Source organism: Mustela erminea, chromosome X, assembly GCF_009829155.1.
Source record: "Mustela erminea isolate mMusErm1 chromosome X, mMusErm1.Pri, whole genome shotgun sequence".
NCBI lineage: Eukaryota > Metazoa > Chordata > Mammalia > Carnivora > Mustelidae > Mustela > Mustela erminea.
This window is the reverse complement of record NC_045635.1, coordinates 40,151,298-40,168,236: the sequence shown is the minus strand read 5'-3', so window position 1 is coordinate 40,168,236 and position 16,939 is coordinate 40,151,298. Positions and strand designations below refer to the sequence as shown.

The window sequence follows — 16,939 nt, the reverse complement described above, 5'->3', positions numbered from 1 at the left end:
GCCTGATAGAGAATTGCAGTGCACTCCCCATTGACTTAGTGATAACGATTTTGTGTTAATAGTGACTTTGTGAGTAAGTTCTACATAGATTTCCCTTTACTTAGAACCTGCTACCCCATCTACTTCCCCCAAACTGCAGCCTTTCTCTAAAGGAGGAGAGGCAAAGAAGTTGGCTTACAGTTTGCTACCGAGACCAAAACTTGGCTCTCACATACTCATTTAAGCAATACATATTGGACACATGATGTACTAACATTAGACTGTGGGCAAGATGCTGGGGCTGGTGTAGTAGGCAAGACAGACTCAGACCCCTCTTCTAATGTAGGAGTGCCCACCGGCCCGTTGTTATGTTCTCTTTGGCCCACACAACGCTGTAAGTGCTGCAGTGTTTTTCCCCCTCGTGAAACATTGGGAAACTTGGCCCCTTGGGACTATATTTCCACATGGCATAAATGTCAGAGAAGTGAGGGGGTGGTATTGAGAAATACCTACCGTGGTAAGCACAGGCTTACCAACTCTTTCATTGTATTCGGTATGTTAGCTCTTGGGAGGGGGGCCTCTGTGATTGCGAACCCCATCTTTATGTGCTTCCCTTCACTGCGATCCCCCTGTGACATAGGGAGCCTTGGGTGAGAGGCAGGACAGGAGGCCAGGTTGAAATGGGACATGTGGCTCCCAGTGGGTTCTCTCTGCCAGTCGGCAATGCTCTTGAGCTCTGCCCTTCATCCTGCCCTGCCCAGGTTGCTGCCCTACCACTCTCACCAGTGTTCAGGATTAGAATTTGCATCAGAAGGGGGATATTGTGGTGCCAGGTTATCTGGTCCTACACAGTTGTCTGTCTTTGTGGCTCTTCCTGCCTAGCCCCCCCCCCCCCCCCCGCTTTTAACCTGCTCTTCAGTGCTGTTCACCTTTGAAAGCACACCTGCCTCTCCTTCTGGAGTGTTCTGAAGGCTGGGCACTGTTGGGCTTCAAGCCTAGGGGCCGCAGAAAATAGAGCTGCCTACAAGGGCTCTCCAGCTTCTACTTGATCACTTGGTTTGTTCTGTTTTTGCGTTTTGGGCTTTCTTGTAAATTTCCTTTGTAGAAAGTGTTGCAAAGCTCAAGGTATTGTCTCTTTCATTAGTTGAGAATAATTTATTAATTCATTGTCTTTCCTGATCTTCCTATCTGGTCTCTGTAATGGCATCTTGAATTCTGGAGGGCGGGGTCTCTGTCCTGTTGTGTTTCTCCCTGCCCAGAGCCCAGCCTGGGACTGTGCCAAGTAAGGTTAAAGAATAAATATTCGTTGCACAATCAAATCAGTATCCCGTTCCCGACTGTTAGCGCACAGAGTTTACAGGTGATACCAATTTAAATTTTAATAGCCCAAAAGACTCTTGTGAGGGCACATGCATTCCTTGCTCCTCTTAAAATTTGTATAGTTTTGAATATGGAAGCCATCCATACCGTCCTCTCTTGACATTTCCCTTTTCCGTCCGGTTCTGTCTCATTAAGTCTGGGGCTGAAAGTGAGGGACAGGTGGTGACAGACCTGGTTGGAACAAGCCTGGGAGCCTCGAGCCACCTGATGGTGAGGGGGGCAGGGAGGGCTGGACACTTGGATAGCATTCAAGATGGAGACCACAGCCCTCTCAGAAATGCCCTGGAGACACCCGGACTCTCCCTGCTGAGAAACACCATCCTTACAACATGGCCTCTCCAACAGGGCAACTGATACCCACGAGGGGAGACCCCACATCCCCGTGCAAGGTGAAGGGATGACTGACTGGCACTCGGGAACTCGGGAGTCCCGGTTTCCTTGCTAACCCTACCACATCCTATTTACTTAACCTTCTGTGGTCAGCGGCCGCTTTTAGGACTGCTTCTAGTTTTAGGGATTAAATATGGGCGAGTCCTCACAGCACGATTTCCCATAGGTTCTAGATCTCTCGTCCCTGACTCAGCAAACAGTGCTTTATGCCAGTGCACACATACCATTTATCTTAAGTCTCCACCTGGCCCTAAAATGTGAATTTTGTATTGTAGTCTGCATTAGATGTCTATGCATTTGGGTTAAAACAACTGAAAATTATCTTTGTGAATCCCATTATTTACCATCCTCAAATTTTGGAGTACGATTGACATGCCAGGGATACATGACATGCTGAGTCCCTCGTTTGGTGAATTTCCAAGAGGGTCCTCCTGCTACTTCTGTGTAATTTTTTTTTTCCTCTTTTCTAGTCTGTGTAAATTTTTTTTTTTTTTGGTGGTTAGTTTCAAATTCCAGGGTGGAGAATATGACTTTATAATAATTATTGCGTAGAGCAATTTTCTTTATCCTCTTGGTAACTCTATGAAATAGATTCTGTTACCTTCCTCCATTTTACAGACAGAAAACCAGCACAGGGATGTTCAGTAAGTTGCTTAAAGTTGGTTCCTAAATGGTGAGGCTGGGATTTGACCCTGAACCTGTGCTCTTGACCTTACTCTGCTGTCTGCCTGTGGAGTAAACTAAGCCAGGGCAATTGATTTGTTTTGTGTCATTAATAACGGTTCGGATTTTGGTGCTGCTTTTCACAGCCACCGCGTGACTAATTTTTATGTCAGTTCCAGGTAACGTATTTCTCTAGAATGCAAGAGGCTCAGTTGTTGGGTTTTATATCTTCAGTTAGCAAGAACTTGGCCAGCCTCACGACTGTGGCCATGGATAGACTCTGCCCAATGACCCCCAACTCATTCACTTCTGAGAGATGCCCCACAGAGAGTGAGTGACCTCTCTGATTGGAGTGTCCAGCGTCCGACTAGAGAGATATTCGAGCTGAGGCTTGTGTCGTGATCCCATGCTGTAGTTGTAGTGTTTTCAAACAATGTGACTAAGATACAAAAGACACTGATACTGAACTTGGCTGCCGTGTCTTTGCAGTATTATTTGGTAGTGATGCTCTTTACTTTTCATTCATTGTGTTTCTTAGCTATGTAAACAAGAAGCCAAAGTGATTCATTACCCACAGCTCTTTTTAATGCTTGTGGTTTAACGTTTGCCAGATAATTCAATATATAGCCACACATCACTCTGGGTGGCAAATAAAATCTTTTCTGTTCCTTCCTTTCTTTATTTCTTTTTAAAAATCTATTTCTTTAGTTACTTTTCTTTATTTTTTTCTTAATTTTTTATTAACTTTTAATTAAAACCTTTTTAAAAGATTTATTTATTTATTTTGAGAGGCAGAGGGAGCACCAGTGAGTGAGGGGGGTGGGAGGGACAGGGAGAGAGAGAGAGAGAGAGAGATCAGACTCTAAGCAGACTCCTTGTTGAGCACATAGCCCAATCAATGCTGGGCTTGATCTTAAAACCCTGAGATCGGGACTGGAGCCGGAATCAGTAGTTGGATGCTCGCTTGACTAAGCCACCCAGGCGCTCCCCACCAAAAATTCTTTTTGGTGATCTCTGCACCCAATGTGGGGCTCAAACCCACAATCCCGAGAGCAAGAGTTGCACACTCCAGTGACTGAGCCAGCCAGGAGCCCTGTGTTTCTTCAGTTACTTTAAAAAATGTCTGGATCAGGACTTCAGATTTACTATATCCAGTGTGGCAACAGCAACAACTAAGAGAGATAAAAAAGAAGGACTTAAAGGACGTAAAACATAGAAATTAGACCTTCCACACATTCCTGCCTCTGGACCTAAGCGCATTACCTCCATGGATGCTCATGGAGTGGTTTTCCTCTACTGCCTCACCAGAGGCCAACGTCTCCATGGCCAGCTGGGTTCCTATCATCTGTCTTCTAGCTGAAGCTCCTGCAGTTACCTGTATCTTCCCCAGCATCATCCATTTCTCCCATCCACATTCCCTTCCAGCTACTGTGCCTTGTCTTGGCATCAAATACATTTCAAACACATTTCCTCCCGTGCTCCATTGTTTTCACTGCACTGTTTGATTCCATTGTTTTCACCTCCCACGCCCCCCACCCCTAGCCTCCAAAAGGACTCCTGTCAAAAATGCCCCAGAGCTCCGCATTCCAAATCCAGTGCTGAGTTCTTAGTCCTTATCTTATTGAGCCTTCAGACAGGATTTGACCCAGCTACTCCTACTCTTTTCCTTGAAATCATTTTCTTCCCTTGGCTTCCTCTACAGGACACTTGGTGCTCTGCCTATCCGAGGTTGTTCCTTGCCAGTCTCCTTTGCTGATTCCTCCTGGCATTGCCCCAACCTCTTCATATTCAACTGCCTCGGCCCTCCTGCCCTTTCTCTATCTGTCCTCACTCCCAAAGTCAAATTAATCCCTTGGCTTTAAATACCACTTAAACGCTGATGATTTCATCTCACAACCCTCTGCTCAATTTCAGCTTCATCTCCGCTTGGATGTCTCTTTGGCATCTCCAGGCTAACATGTCGAAAACCCAGCTCTTCATTCCCCTCTGCATACCTCCCCACCCCTGCCATACCCAGCCTGTCCCAACTTGGGAAAGAGCAGCTTCATGTTTCCCATTGCCCAGGCCAGAAACCCTGGGGTCCCCACTGAGTCTTCTCTTTGGCTTACCCCACCTCAGCAAGTTTTGTCTGCTCTACCTTGATAATATATCCCCGATCTGACTGGTCACCTTTGTTTCTGCTGATACCACCTGGGCCAGGTCACTGTCCTCTCATTTGGATTCATCAGCTAGGCGCTTTTTCCCTCCCTCGCCTCAGGAGTTATCCTTTTATATGGTTCCATTCTCCAGATCAGGAGCCCCATAGCGTTTGTTAACTTCCACTCCAAGCCGTTTGTTAACTTCTCTTGGAATACCGACCACAGTCCTTGAGAGATGATGCCCTGTGAGATCTGCTCCCTCCATCCCTGCTCAACCTAATCGTTGCCATGTCCTTTCTTTTTCTCCCTTTCCCATTCTGCTTGCTATAGCGACAGTGGCCTCTTTGCTGTCCCCGTAACTGATCAGGCATGCTCCTACCTACCTTGCCCCTGCGCCTCTGCCTCATCACCTCTCACCTGTTGCCCAGATCTTTCCAGAGCCTGCTTTGTGCCTTCCTTCAGGACTTGGCTTAAATGCCTCCTTGATCAGAGGGGCCTTACTTCCCTGATCACTCCAAGCAAAAGAACAGCCACCCCCGATTTTCCCCCATCTGCCTCCCAGGATTGCTTGGTTGCTCCATCCTGCCAGAGACCTCATCACCAGATAGCTTACTTTGCATTTATTTGATGATGTGTCTTTCCCTTCTGGGCTGGAAACTCCATGAGGGAAAATATTTTGTCTCTTGTTAATTGCTGGATCCCCTGAACAGCTTGGTACCTGGAAGTTAGATGTACTCAGTAAAAAGAAATGTTGGAATGAATGAGGAATTACCTGGACAAGGTAGTTAGAAGTAAGCTGCAGGAAATGAGGATTTGCTGAGGCCGGAAGAGGACATAAAGAATCTATGACCTAGGATGTATTCTATAGAATACGTCTTAGAGCTAGGGGGTTATTGTTGGAGAAATGACCGAAAGCCCGTGTTTTCTTCTAAAGCAGTGACTAGGAAAATACAAGGAGTCGAAACTGTTTTATTTGCCACTGAGAAGGACTTGACGGTCCCGTGCCAAGTAACACAGCTGAAGGCAGGAGAAATAGCCCATCTCTCAGGCCATTCAAATGAGAATCTCATCTGACCATCACTAGGACTGCCTTTGAGCCATCATGTCCTGGTTAATTGGCCAAGTTTGTTTCTTTTCCTAACAGTACATAAAAGAAGGCAGTGTCTTAAAATCCATGGCGTTTCAGGTTGGGTGAAATAGAGTGGGTCTCTTTTCTACATCTTAGAATTCTAAAACTTAAGTTTGTAAATCTTAGTTATTTCTAAAGTTAGTTAGTTTATTTTTGTCTTTGAGATTCCAGTGTGTCTTAAATCAGTGCATACTTAATGCATAGGCTACTGTAGTTGAGTGACGGTGTTGGCTTTCTTATGGAATGTTTCTCTGGTATTGAGCGCGACTAACACCATTGGTAGTAATTATCCAAAAATGAGTTTGGACTTTGGTTTGCTACGATGGGTTGAAGATACGTTTTTCAGACAGCTGCAGGTTTTGTTATTGAACTCTTTCTCTTGAAATAATTACAGGTTGGGGCACTTGGGTGGCTCAGTCGTTTAAGGGGCTGCCTTCGGCTCGGGTCCTGATCCTAGGGTCCTGGGATCAAGTCCTGCTTCGGGCTCCCTGATCAGTGGGAAACCTGCTTCTCCCTCTCCCACTCCCCCTGCTTGTGTTCCCTCTCTCGCTGTCTCTCTCTCTGTCAAATAAAAAAACAAAGTCTTTAAAATAAATAATTACAGGCTCCTAAGAAGTCACACAAATCGTATGGAGAGGGCTTGCGGAGCCATCACCTGGCTCTCTCCCATGATGACGTCTTATGTAAGATGCGGCTGTTAATGGGTCATCTTGTTTTCTTCCGATGACCCATTAGGGTAGGAATTGAGAGGAATGGTCATTTTGTCATATGGTACAACCAGCCGGTTTACGGTACAGGGTTCCCGGTCACAGGAGGTGAGATCAGAGGCAGACACGCCGCAGGGGATTCACATATTGACTGTCCCATCACAGAGGAAATAATCCGGTTAAATTAATTTGCAATCTATTCCTCCAACAGAGAAACTCTGCATCGATCTGTTTTTGCTGCGGCACAGGTTTTCTTTCAGGGAAATTGTTTTAGAATGATTGAAAATGCTCTATAAAACTCGAGTTCACAGAGTCAGAAGGGTCTGAAGGTCAGCCCCACTCCTTTGCTAGGGTGACGTCCCCTTTATCACCCCGCCAGGTTCCTAGTCCGGCTCTTCCTAAGGGCCTTGGTCCACTCTCCACATGATGGGACTTTTCTGACCCACATGTCAGACAATAGTCCTGCATCTCTGTGCTTTCCTGCCTTCCCTCTGCTTAAATACATCCAGACCCTTTAATCCCGGGGTACCTGAGCCCGCCTCACTACCCTGGAGGCTGATTCTCCACAGGTTGATTCTGGTAGCTTGGCCACATCCTGGAGAGAGGATAATGATGGATCAGGTATATTCATTAGAGAGCAAATGGAGAGATACAGTATAGGAAAAATAACAATAAAGAGGACTTGGGACAAAAAGCTCACCATTAAGATCATATTTTTTTTTTTACTTTTTTTTTTGTTAAATATTTTTTTATTTGGGTGGGGAGAGAGCACAGAGTTCTCCCCACTCAAACTTCCCCACTGAGCAGAGAGCCCGATGTGGGGCTCAATCCTAGGACCCTGAGATTATGACCTGAGCCCAAGGCAGACGCTTAAGTGACTGAGCCACCCAGGCGCCCCTAGATCCTATTTTTTTTTAATGAAATCATTCCTTCCTTTTCTTATTTCTCTTTCCCATTCCTATTATTTATTCCCTTTGATAAGCCAGACTTCTGTGGTGTGGTCTACATTGTCTACATTACTCCTGTCTTCCAGCCAAGTCCCCTCCACAGTACCTCTGCCCCACCAACACCACCACATCTTCCTGGATGCCTGGCCTCTAAAATATTGCTATTTTTAGTTCTTCCACACTATTGCTCAGTGGGAACCAGGTCGCCTGAGCATAGTTTGTGACTGATTTGTCAGGTCTTCAGTGCTTCTGCATGAAGCATCAGATATGCCTTGGAAAATTCTGGTTCTTCCCATTTGTCAAAACATCAAAATGGTATCCACCCCACTCCCCACTGCCACCTCCAAATATTTGGTATGTTGTTGGGGGGGCAGCAAAACCCCACACAGAGTACTCCCAAGGACTCTGTAGGGGACTCAAATTCTGGGAATAAAAAAGACCTATTTTTCAGAGTCTTCCCTGCAAATAGTGTTTAGAATGGTTAAAAAAAGAGAAAGAACTAAAATATGAATAGAAAATTTCTGGTCCCTTCTAGCCCCTGGTCATAAAGACAGGTCAGGATGTGACAAAATAACGTTTGGGAAGATTTCTACTGCATGAGGAACTAGATGGTCTAAGTAGGGAGATACTGGCTTGAAATGTGGGAAGTCAGATACAGCAGTATCATTAATGTGTGTTCAGGGAGCAGGGATCTGGAGAGCTGGGGTGGAGATCGCCAAGTTACCTAGTCTGAAAACACATCTGGCTCATTGTTTTTTAGATTTTTATTTATTTGAGAGAGAGCGAGTAAGCGAGAGAGCAGGAGCAGTGGGGAGGGACAGAGGCAGAGGCAGAGGGAGAGGGAAAGGGAGAGGGAAAAGCAGACTCCCTGTTGAGCAGGGAGCCTGATGCGAGGCTCGATCCCAGGACCCTGGGATCATGACCTGAGCCAAAGGCAGATGCTTAACCCACTGAGCCACCCAGGCGCCCTTCAAGCAGTTTCCTCAGGTGCCCCTCACATCTGGCTCATTTTACGTGAACCTACTATTGATAAATCTTTCTAGATTATGTAAATAGATCTTGACTAAAATCTCTAAAATGTTAACGTCATATGGCAGATTTGGAAGTGTGTAAGCCTGGGCCTACAAACTTGGCATCCCTGAAGAGCTGTCGTTATGGATTACAGTTGTCAAATTGAGGAGCAGAGAGGCGTGGAAAAGTTAAAAGCTCTTGCTTGTTCAGAGTGCTCTTGAAATAATTTATTTGGAGACCCCTCCCCATAAAGATTGTGCTGGCACAGAAGACATGGTCTCCTAAATAGAAATGAATTTGAAGTACGGGACATTGTGATGAAGACTATAGTCCTCGAGCTCCTGGGTGTGGAATATTCTGTAGGGGTACTAAAATCGTTGGGGGCTGCTTGCCTATCTATAGACTATCTATAGCTAAATAGACATATTGTGCCTTTCTCTTTAGATAGCCATTTTGTCCCCATGGTAATCTTTAGATTCCACGAATTGCTAAATAGATCGGATTTAAAAATACGGCACAAAAGGAAGTGCCTTTCTATAGAAATCTGGTGGGAGCTGTACCCTGACTGCGAGTAAGTGAGCCGTTTTCTTGTTCTTTATGTACATTCCAAAAAAACTGACTTCATAGGTTTTGAATCCATCGTTCTCAATAAGACTCCCTGTAAATTCTTAAAACGATGGGGATCTACGTATTTCAGCATAAGGAAGCTCAAACATTTTGTCCAGCAACTTTCTTCTCGCCGACGACTACTCTAAAAGAATGCCCATGTTTTTCCCCCCGAGGCTTTGTTGTTGTACGCAGCATTCCCCTTGGAACGCTCTGGAGAGGTGAAACTCATTTCTGAGCCGTTGTTTTCATAAACTCAGTGTTTTGCTTCCAGTACTCACGGCAAGATAGTGTGGAACCTGGTCGCTACCCAGCATTAGCCTCGTTGTTTTCCCACTTGTCTCCAAGGGCCAAAGATTATCTGACAGCAACTCCGAAATAATTCCTGTTTCTGAAATTCATGTGTAAAAGGAAATTTTTAAAGGGAAGAGGGTGAGACGCAAGTTCAAACTCTTAAGAATTTTTGTAAAGAGTTCTATTGATTAACAAAAGCTCTCCCGGCATCTTCTGGCAGGCGTGCGAGAGAAGGCAGGGGTTGTAATTAATTTTTAGTGAGCACCGCATATTTGATAATTGCTCTGATTCACGCTATTATATTCCTCTTCCTTCATCCACAGCAAAACAAGCTTAATTTGATTCATACCCTTAGGAAGAAAAAAAGCAAGCCTCCGATTACTCACATGGCTGTGATTCAGCTCTTGGCTCCTGCCCCCCTCCTCCACCTCCTCCTCACCCTCGCTTTCTCCCACCCTGCCACCCCCGTACTCACTCCCACCCAGTGGCGTTGCCATCAGAAAACTGAGTCAGTTCGTTCTTTACAATGGGTGGGGAAAGAAGACAACTAATAAAAAAAAACTTTTCGGAGCAAAGTATACACGGCTTAGATCTGAACATCTCTGCAGGGAGATGGGCACAGTGGCTGCTTATATAACATGAAAAGCATGGAACAGAGAAGCAAACTCTCCTGGAGAAATGCTCAGATTGTCTTATATAAGTGTAGGTTGAGTCTGTGTGTGTGTTGTAGAGGTGTGTACGTACATAGATAGCCAGGTGGACAGGTTTTTCTTTCTTTCTTTCTTTCTTTTTTATTTATTTGGAAGAGAGAGAGGGAGGGAGAACCAGGCTCCCCACTGAGCAGGGAGCGGGACCTGCGACTCGATCCTAGGACCTCACGATCATGACCTGGGAAGAAGGCAGATGCTCTACCGAGTGAGCCACCCAGGCAGTCCTACTCAGGCAGGTTTCTATTCTGTAATACTGGGATTCTCAGATAGGCTGTATGCAAAGGTAGTCTTCTGATCTCAAAGGATACTTTGTTCTAATCAGAGAATGAATCTAGCAGCTGCTCAAAGATTTTGGATCATTGTAACGCATAGGTGATAACATTGCTTTGCAGCCTTCTACCTCCAAAAGACCAGTGTGACTTGGAGGCCTCAGATTGTGGGGTTTCCTGCCCGTGCGAGTTGTGAGATTGGTAACTGGGGATGGCCGTTCACCCTTTGTGGTGACAAATATTATTGGGGCAGCAGTATCTGTTCATTTCCCCAGGGGTTTTCTCATTTATTCCCATTCTCCAGATGAAACAGAAGCCTTGGTGTGAAATGAGGTGACTTTCCCACGTCCCCACAGGTGATAGTCCCAGAGCCTGTCCTGGGACCCAGGTTGTTTGCATCCTGACCTGTAGTTCTGGTTTGTGGGAACCTGACCCAGTTGGATCATTTGGTATTTTAGCGATTGCCTGGGGACAGGAGTGGTAGCCGACAGGGAGTTCTCTGATGGAGCTCCAAACCGGTCTTTCACTGAACTGTTGAATCAGGTCTCTGTGCATCTTGGAACCGACACACAGGGGAACAACATCAAACCTTTACGCCCCCCAGACTCTTCATTTGTAATCCTAACCACCTTCTCTCTGTTTTGCTGGCTCCTCCCCTGCCCCCCTTACGTTACCATCTGTCTCAAACATTGCCTGGGTAAAGACAAGTTGGAGCAGTTGCTCGCCCTCGGACAAAACGTGGAATTACTTCTTGTATCCCCCAGAGCAGTGTTGAGCACACTGGCTTTGGAGAGTTCCATATCTATAAAGTTCACCTGAACCTCTGAAATATCTGGTTGCTGTCCTTTTTATCATTCTTCAAATATGTTAGATGATGGCTGGAAACGATTAGCTTTTGTTAGGGTTTGTGGGATGCTTGAATTTCTTCATATAGTTTTCGTATGGAAATCCATGTAGTTTTCTCCTTTTAAGACATGAAATTTCTTAATGAAAGACCGACCACATAGGAGAAAATGCATGCTGAGGTTGTTTTTGTTTTGCTGTTGCTGTTTTGTAACCCCTTCGCACCCTCCATTCCATGCTTTTCCCTTAGGGTAGCTATCGTAAAGTTTTATGTCCTGTGACCCTGTAAAGAGAATAAACAGTGGGTCTTGGGTACTTTTTTTAAAAATTTAAATTCTGTTTAAATTCTGTTAGCCAACTTGTAATATTAGTTTTTGATCTCAGGTACTTTTTCCAGAGCCTGGACCCAATTCCTCACACCTCTGTTTGCAGACCCCATGCCCCCCTCCTCCGGGACAGAGCCCTCGTGCTCACCTTGGTCTTTGACCCATTCACCTTTTCTGGCTGAGTTTCCATGTCTTGACCCATCTGGGCCGACTGGAATGAAAGTTCATTTTGAATGTCTTCCCTGGATGGCCCTGACTTGGTTCTGTATGGGATTTTGGAAATTCTGAGAAGTTTGGGCAGAAAGACCCAAACAGATGTCAAGTGTAAAATCAGGGGAGTATTGTAAACTACTGAAACTTTGGGGGCAAAATATGCCTTGGCTAGGTGTTTGTCATCTTTGATAAAATAGGTTAGAAGTGATCCTTTAAAAAAAAAAGTTACGGAACTTTATTTTTCTCATGCAGAAATGTGGTTTGGGGAATGACTAACGTGTGTATTACTCTAAAATGATGGCTCAAAGAGCCGCCAAAGGGTAGAGGTTACATGATAATGATAATAGAAAAGCCAACCTTTAGGGGTGCCTGCCTTACTCAGTTAAGTGTCTGGTTCTTTTTTTTTTTTTTAAGATCTTATTTTTTCTTTAGAGAGAGAGAGAGCATGAGAGGGGAGAAGGGCAGAGAGAGAAGCAGTCTCCCCATGGAGCTGGGAGCCTGCTGTGGGGCTCCATCCCAGGACTCCAGGATCATGACCTGAGCCAAAGGCAGTTGCCCAACCAGCTGAGCCACCTAGACACCCAAGTGTCTGATTCTTGAACTCAGCTCAGGTCTTGATCTCAGGATTGTGAGTTCAGGCCCGGTGTTGGGCTCCGTGCCCTAAAAAAGGGAAGGAAGGATGGAGGGAAGGAAGGAAAAAGAAAAAAAAGACAACCTTTATGTAGTGATTATTATCTGTCGGGCAGACACTGTCCTCAGCACTTAGATGTATTATATTTTTAACCCAGGTACCACAGCTAGGCATGGCAGAGCCAGGAATCAAATCACAGCAAGTCTGACTGCAAGCTTTTAAAATGTTATAGATTTTTTTAGATGCCAAAGTTTTAGGTGTTTGATTTTTATTAACGTTCTGTTTTCATAGTCCGTTTTTATTTCCAGTGAAAGCCATGTAATTATAGATTTTATGTTCTCTGTATTGTACGAAGGTAACTTTCCTTAAGCCAATAAAATTTTACTCAAAAAAGTCAGTGGCTAGATTAATACATCCCTTTTGAAGTATGAATATGTTTTAATAACTGAACAAGAACTGTGTATGCACAGTTAAAATACCAAGACTTCAAAAGTGTAATTGGGAAACACACTTCTTAATTGTAGTGTGTGAGTTTAATTTCTGAAAGTCAATTCTATATGTAAATTTAATGTAGGGTTTATTCCAGGAAAACCCTACGGGGAATTCTTTTATAAAGCGAATAGTCAGCTCCTGAATTAACTCTTTTTCACTGTTTCAGTGTGTGTGCTCTTCTCTCTGGCTTCATCTACCAATTTGAAAAGCAGATATTTGCACAGTTCTATATATTCTAGAAATAGAATGTATTTTCTATATAGTAACAAAATTAGTTCCCCCTCAAGGCATAATCAACAGTAAATGCCAAGCCTTAGTCCAGGCAGTTGCTGACTTTGCTCAAGGTTAAAGGAAGTATGCTGAAAAGAGATAACTGTAGTGAAACTGCTCAGGCCGAGCCTTCCAGATTTTTTGTGTGGGGAATTGCACTTCTTATTACTGCGTTCTTCCTGTCTGCGTAATACCTGGGAACAATTTATTCCATGTCTTGCCACTCCCATCTTGGTAGTAAACTTTTTCCTGAAGAGGAAGAGTTTTAGGCCTGCCCATTTATTTAATTGGAATTTTCACAGATGACACTTGATGATTTTCAAGTTTTTCTTGTGCTGCTCATAGCAGGTTGGGATTGAAGGACTGTATAGTTCGGTGCGAATGTGCGTGCGTGATGTGGTTGTATCGTACGTGTGTGTTTGAGTGAGTAGCTCAGGTTAGAATGTGAATCGCTGTAAATGCAAAAGTGAAAGCCTCAATGTGGCTCTCATGCTCCCGACCACTTCCTGAAGAACCTGCCACGTGGGCCCCAGACTTGGACTTGAACTTGAGTCCTCAGGACAGAAAGAGCCCAAGTCCCCCCACGGGAAAAGCCTCTGGTGGACCTAAATGCATAAAATCTGTTGACTTCTGTTATATGAACTCAGACGTTTGGTTGCCTCAGTTTTAAGAAAAAGTTTCAGGGAGAGCCTGGGTGGCTCAGTGGGTTAAAACCTCTGCCTTCGGCTCAGGTCATGATCTCAGGGTCCTGGGATCGAACCTCGCATCGGGCTCTCTGCTCAGCAGGAAACCTGCTTCCTCCTCTCTCTCTGCCGGCTTCTCTGCCTACTTGTGATCTCTGTCTGTCAAATAAATAAATAAAATCTTTAAAAAAAAAGTTTCAGGGGGTAACTATGAAGTTTGAAATATCTGGGAGCAGAGCCAGAGCTTTGCCATACCTTAAAAATAGTCTTGCAGCTTCCTCATTTATGCGATCGTGTCCTTTGAAATCATTTAGAACGTGCATTCGGATCCTATAATATACAAGTTACAAAGGAAAAATGTGAGCTTGTCAGATTATCTGTAGTCACCAGGCTAATAAAACTGAGTCACTTCTAAATGGGCTGCACTTACGCTACCCTCCCATTCTAGGGAAAATGTGGCCGGGGGAGGCAGTGTGAGTCATCACCTGGTTTGTTTGACATACGCTTCCTTCCATAAATTGGGAATGGCAAGCAGCACAGGGTTCTGGGCTTGCCTCAGAGAAAGAGCTGTTGCAGCCTTCCTTGCGTGATCGAAAACGGGCCCTTAGGTTTGAAGGATGAAGCTGAGCCCATGTTTGGGCTTCAGATGGCGAGGGAAGGAGAGAAACCGAGAGACCCAAACAAAGAACATTTGTAAGTACCATTTGGGTTGGGAGGGGAATGGCAGCAAAGAAAGGGTAGGGGGAAGGGTAGGGGGTTTTCACAATTGAATTTTTTCCCTAGGACAGAAATATTTAAGAAATAGATTGGAGGTAGTAAAATAAAAATAGATTGGTAGCTACTTCATGGGGGGGCTCATGTACATTCATAAGAACGTTCTTGATGTGAGCAGTCTAAAATGATTACAAGAGAGTGAGCACGGGGACCGGGGGGAGACATATATATAATTTGATAGTTACCATTTCAGATTTGCAAAGTTGTTATGACCATGTTGAATTTTGCCAGTTACCCAACCATTTTGAAAGAAATGCCTTTTGGTTAAGAAACTTTTTTTCCGTGGCAGAGTTTGAATCTCCTTCAGGGATATTTTGAGGGGATGGGAAGAGAGGGGACTTAAATGTGCCCCACACGTTTTCCTGCAGGAGTTTTGCAGAGGTTCCCTGGAGCCTTTTAAAAGAAAGCTGTTTAGAATGCAAAATTGTCGGGGAGACTGTAGAGGAAGGAGGAATATATTTATAGCTGAAGCGCGTTTGTAAACTCAGCGTCTGCTTTGGGATTAATTTTTAATATGTGCCAGGCATTCTTCTGATTTCCATCCTGGCTTGGTTGTGGCTCTGTCTCCCGGTCTGTGAAGCTCGGGTGTTCTCTGGTCTAAAGCCGGAGTTGTCACAGCCTGGGCGTTTTCTGTTTCGGCTTATGGCTTTTTTTTTTTCCTTTTCCTGAATGAGTGTCCTTTGTGTAACCCCAGTAATTCAGAAATCCTGCAGTCATAGGGACTGCCCTGTCACGTGACTTAGGTACTAGGTGCTGCCTGTGATTGGTCAGCTCCTAGTTGGCGGGTCCCTATAAGAGGTCCCGCTTCGGCTGTCCAGCCACTCTCCTCCTGTCTGAAGTGTGGCTCAGCAGGGGCAGAGGTGGGGGGGGGTGGCGGCGGGTGTCCAGTGATTCAGCCACATGTGATACATGACCAAGTAACTGCTTCCTTGGGGTCCGCACATCAGTGGAAGACACCACACTGGTTGTGGCTGACTTGATCAAACTCTGGCTCCCTGAACTGGTAACTGTCACTTTAATATAGCTTACCGATTAAACTCAGAAAAATGCAGCTAAATGTTGTTTTTTTTTTGCCAGGAACTTGTGTGGACTTACTCCCTGTTCCCCCCCACCCCCTCTTCTTATTCGTTTTGTAACAGGAATGAAATGCAGTTAACTCTTTAGAAAACTTTCGCAGGAGAAAAGTGCCTCGTGTGATCTGGAACAAAGACATTTTATAATCAGATTTATCAAGCTGCGAAGAGGGAGTTTTAGCGAACGGAAGCAGCAGCATTCTGTCACCAGGAAATACTGCTTTATCCAGAATTGGTAAGTGAAAAGAGGCATCGCCCCCTAATAGATATCATATGTTGTATGTGGGAATTGTAAAATTGTTTACAGACCCCTAACAACTAGGTTGAACCAGAGAACACACAAACAGTGAGGAATTCTAGAAAGAAGTAGCCCAAGAATATAGCATAAAGGCTGAGAAGAAGCCAGGTTATTTAACAAAGATGAGCTGGGCTCTACCGGTTAGACAAATATATGTAATATATGACTAGATGGCTTCCCCCCCCCCTTTTTTTAGTTGGGAGAGACAAATAAAATGGGTTGTTTGGTAGAGTTGGGGCATTGACATTGCATGGGTGTGGATTTCCATTTAGTCTGAATTGAAGGAATGCTTTCAGAATCACTCAGCTCACCCTCCTGTCTCTCTCTCTACCCAAGGATGTCAAGCATTTAGTTAGAACTCTACAAAAGGAAAGTTTAAGTAATGCATTGGAAACATTTCCTACTGATTGTGAAGGGCAGATTAATCTGGTAATAGCCTTTTTTACATTTGTGTCATGAGTTTTAAGGTTGCTCTATTTGATTACAATTAGTACAGCAAAAGGGTGGGTATTTCTAAATGGTCCATCATGTTTCGAGAGACTGTGATTAGTAGTTCTTCCTGGTAGACATGTGTCTGTCTGTCTTCCTCTGAAACAAATTCACTTTTGTAATCTTTGAATCTGAGCTGCCCCGACATTTAAAATTTCCAGAAAAATACAATAAAGCTTTGAATACTCGTGTTATACACAAAAGGTTCTTATTTGTAAACTATAAAAAAACCCCATGATTTTGTTTTAGGTAATCTGATTTCTTGATTTGGCTTTTTAAGAATGGTTGTGCCGGGAAAGTGGAATAGAATAAGAAAATATACTTAGATGGGTGGGTGGCTTACCTGATCTTACTGGTTCTTATTGGTCAAAAGAAGCAATCATGTGATGTCTACTCATAGAATCAGATTAAAAAAATGTTATTTAACTTCTAGAGATTATATAGATAGTTTTGGTGATGTTCCTTTATGAATGTGACTCTATATACTTGAAACTGTTATTGACAGAATGGTAAGTTTGGGGTTATTTATATAGGATACAATGTTATTTATTTGTTTTTTTAATGACCTTAAGCCAAATGGAAAGTTGACTCTGAATGTCTGACTTTTGCTTCCTATTCTGTTAA

At 44.2% G+C, this 16,939-nt stretch overlaps 1 long non-coding RNA gene across 2 annotated transcripts in view; it reads left to right on the top strand.

The window, feature by feature from the left end:
* Nucleotides 1-16,545, top strand: part of LOC116582780 — a 43,017-nt gene extending 26,472 nt beyond the window's left edge. Inside the window, exons 1-2 of one of the 2 annotated variants that reach the window (XR_004282515.1) lie at nucleotides 14,611-15,458; nucleotides 15,595-16,545. This is a non-coding gene — a long non-coding RNA (uncharacterized LOC116582780). Of the gene's footprint in view, nucleotides 1-14,610; nucleotides 15,459-15,594 lie in introns of those variants that run through there. The other variant, XR_004282516.1, reaches the window with a different exon arrangement.
* Nucleotides 16,546-16,939: the final 394 nt, after the last annotated feature.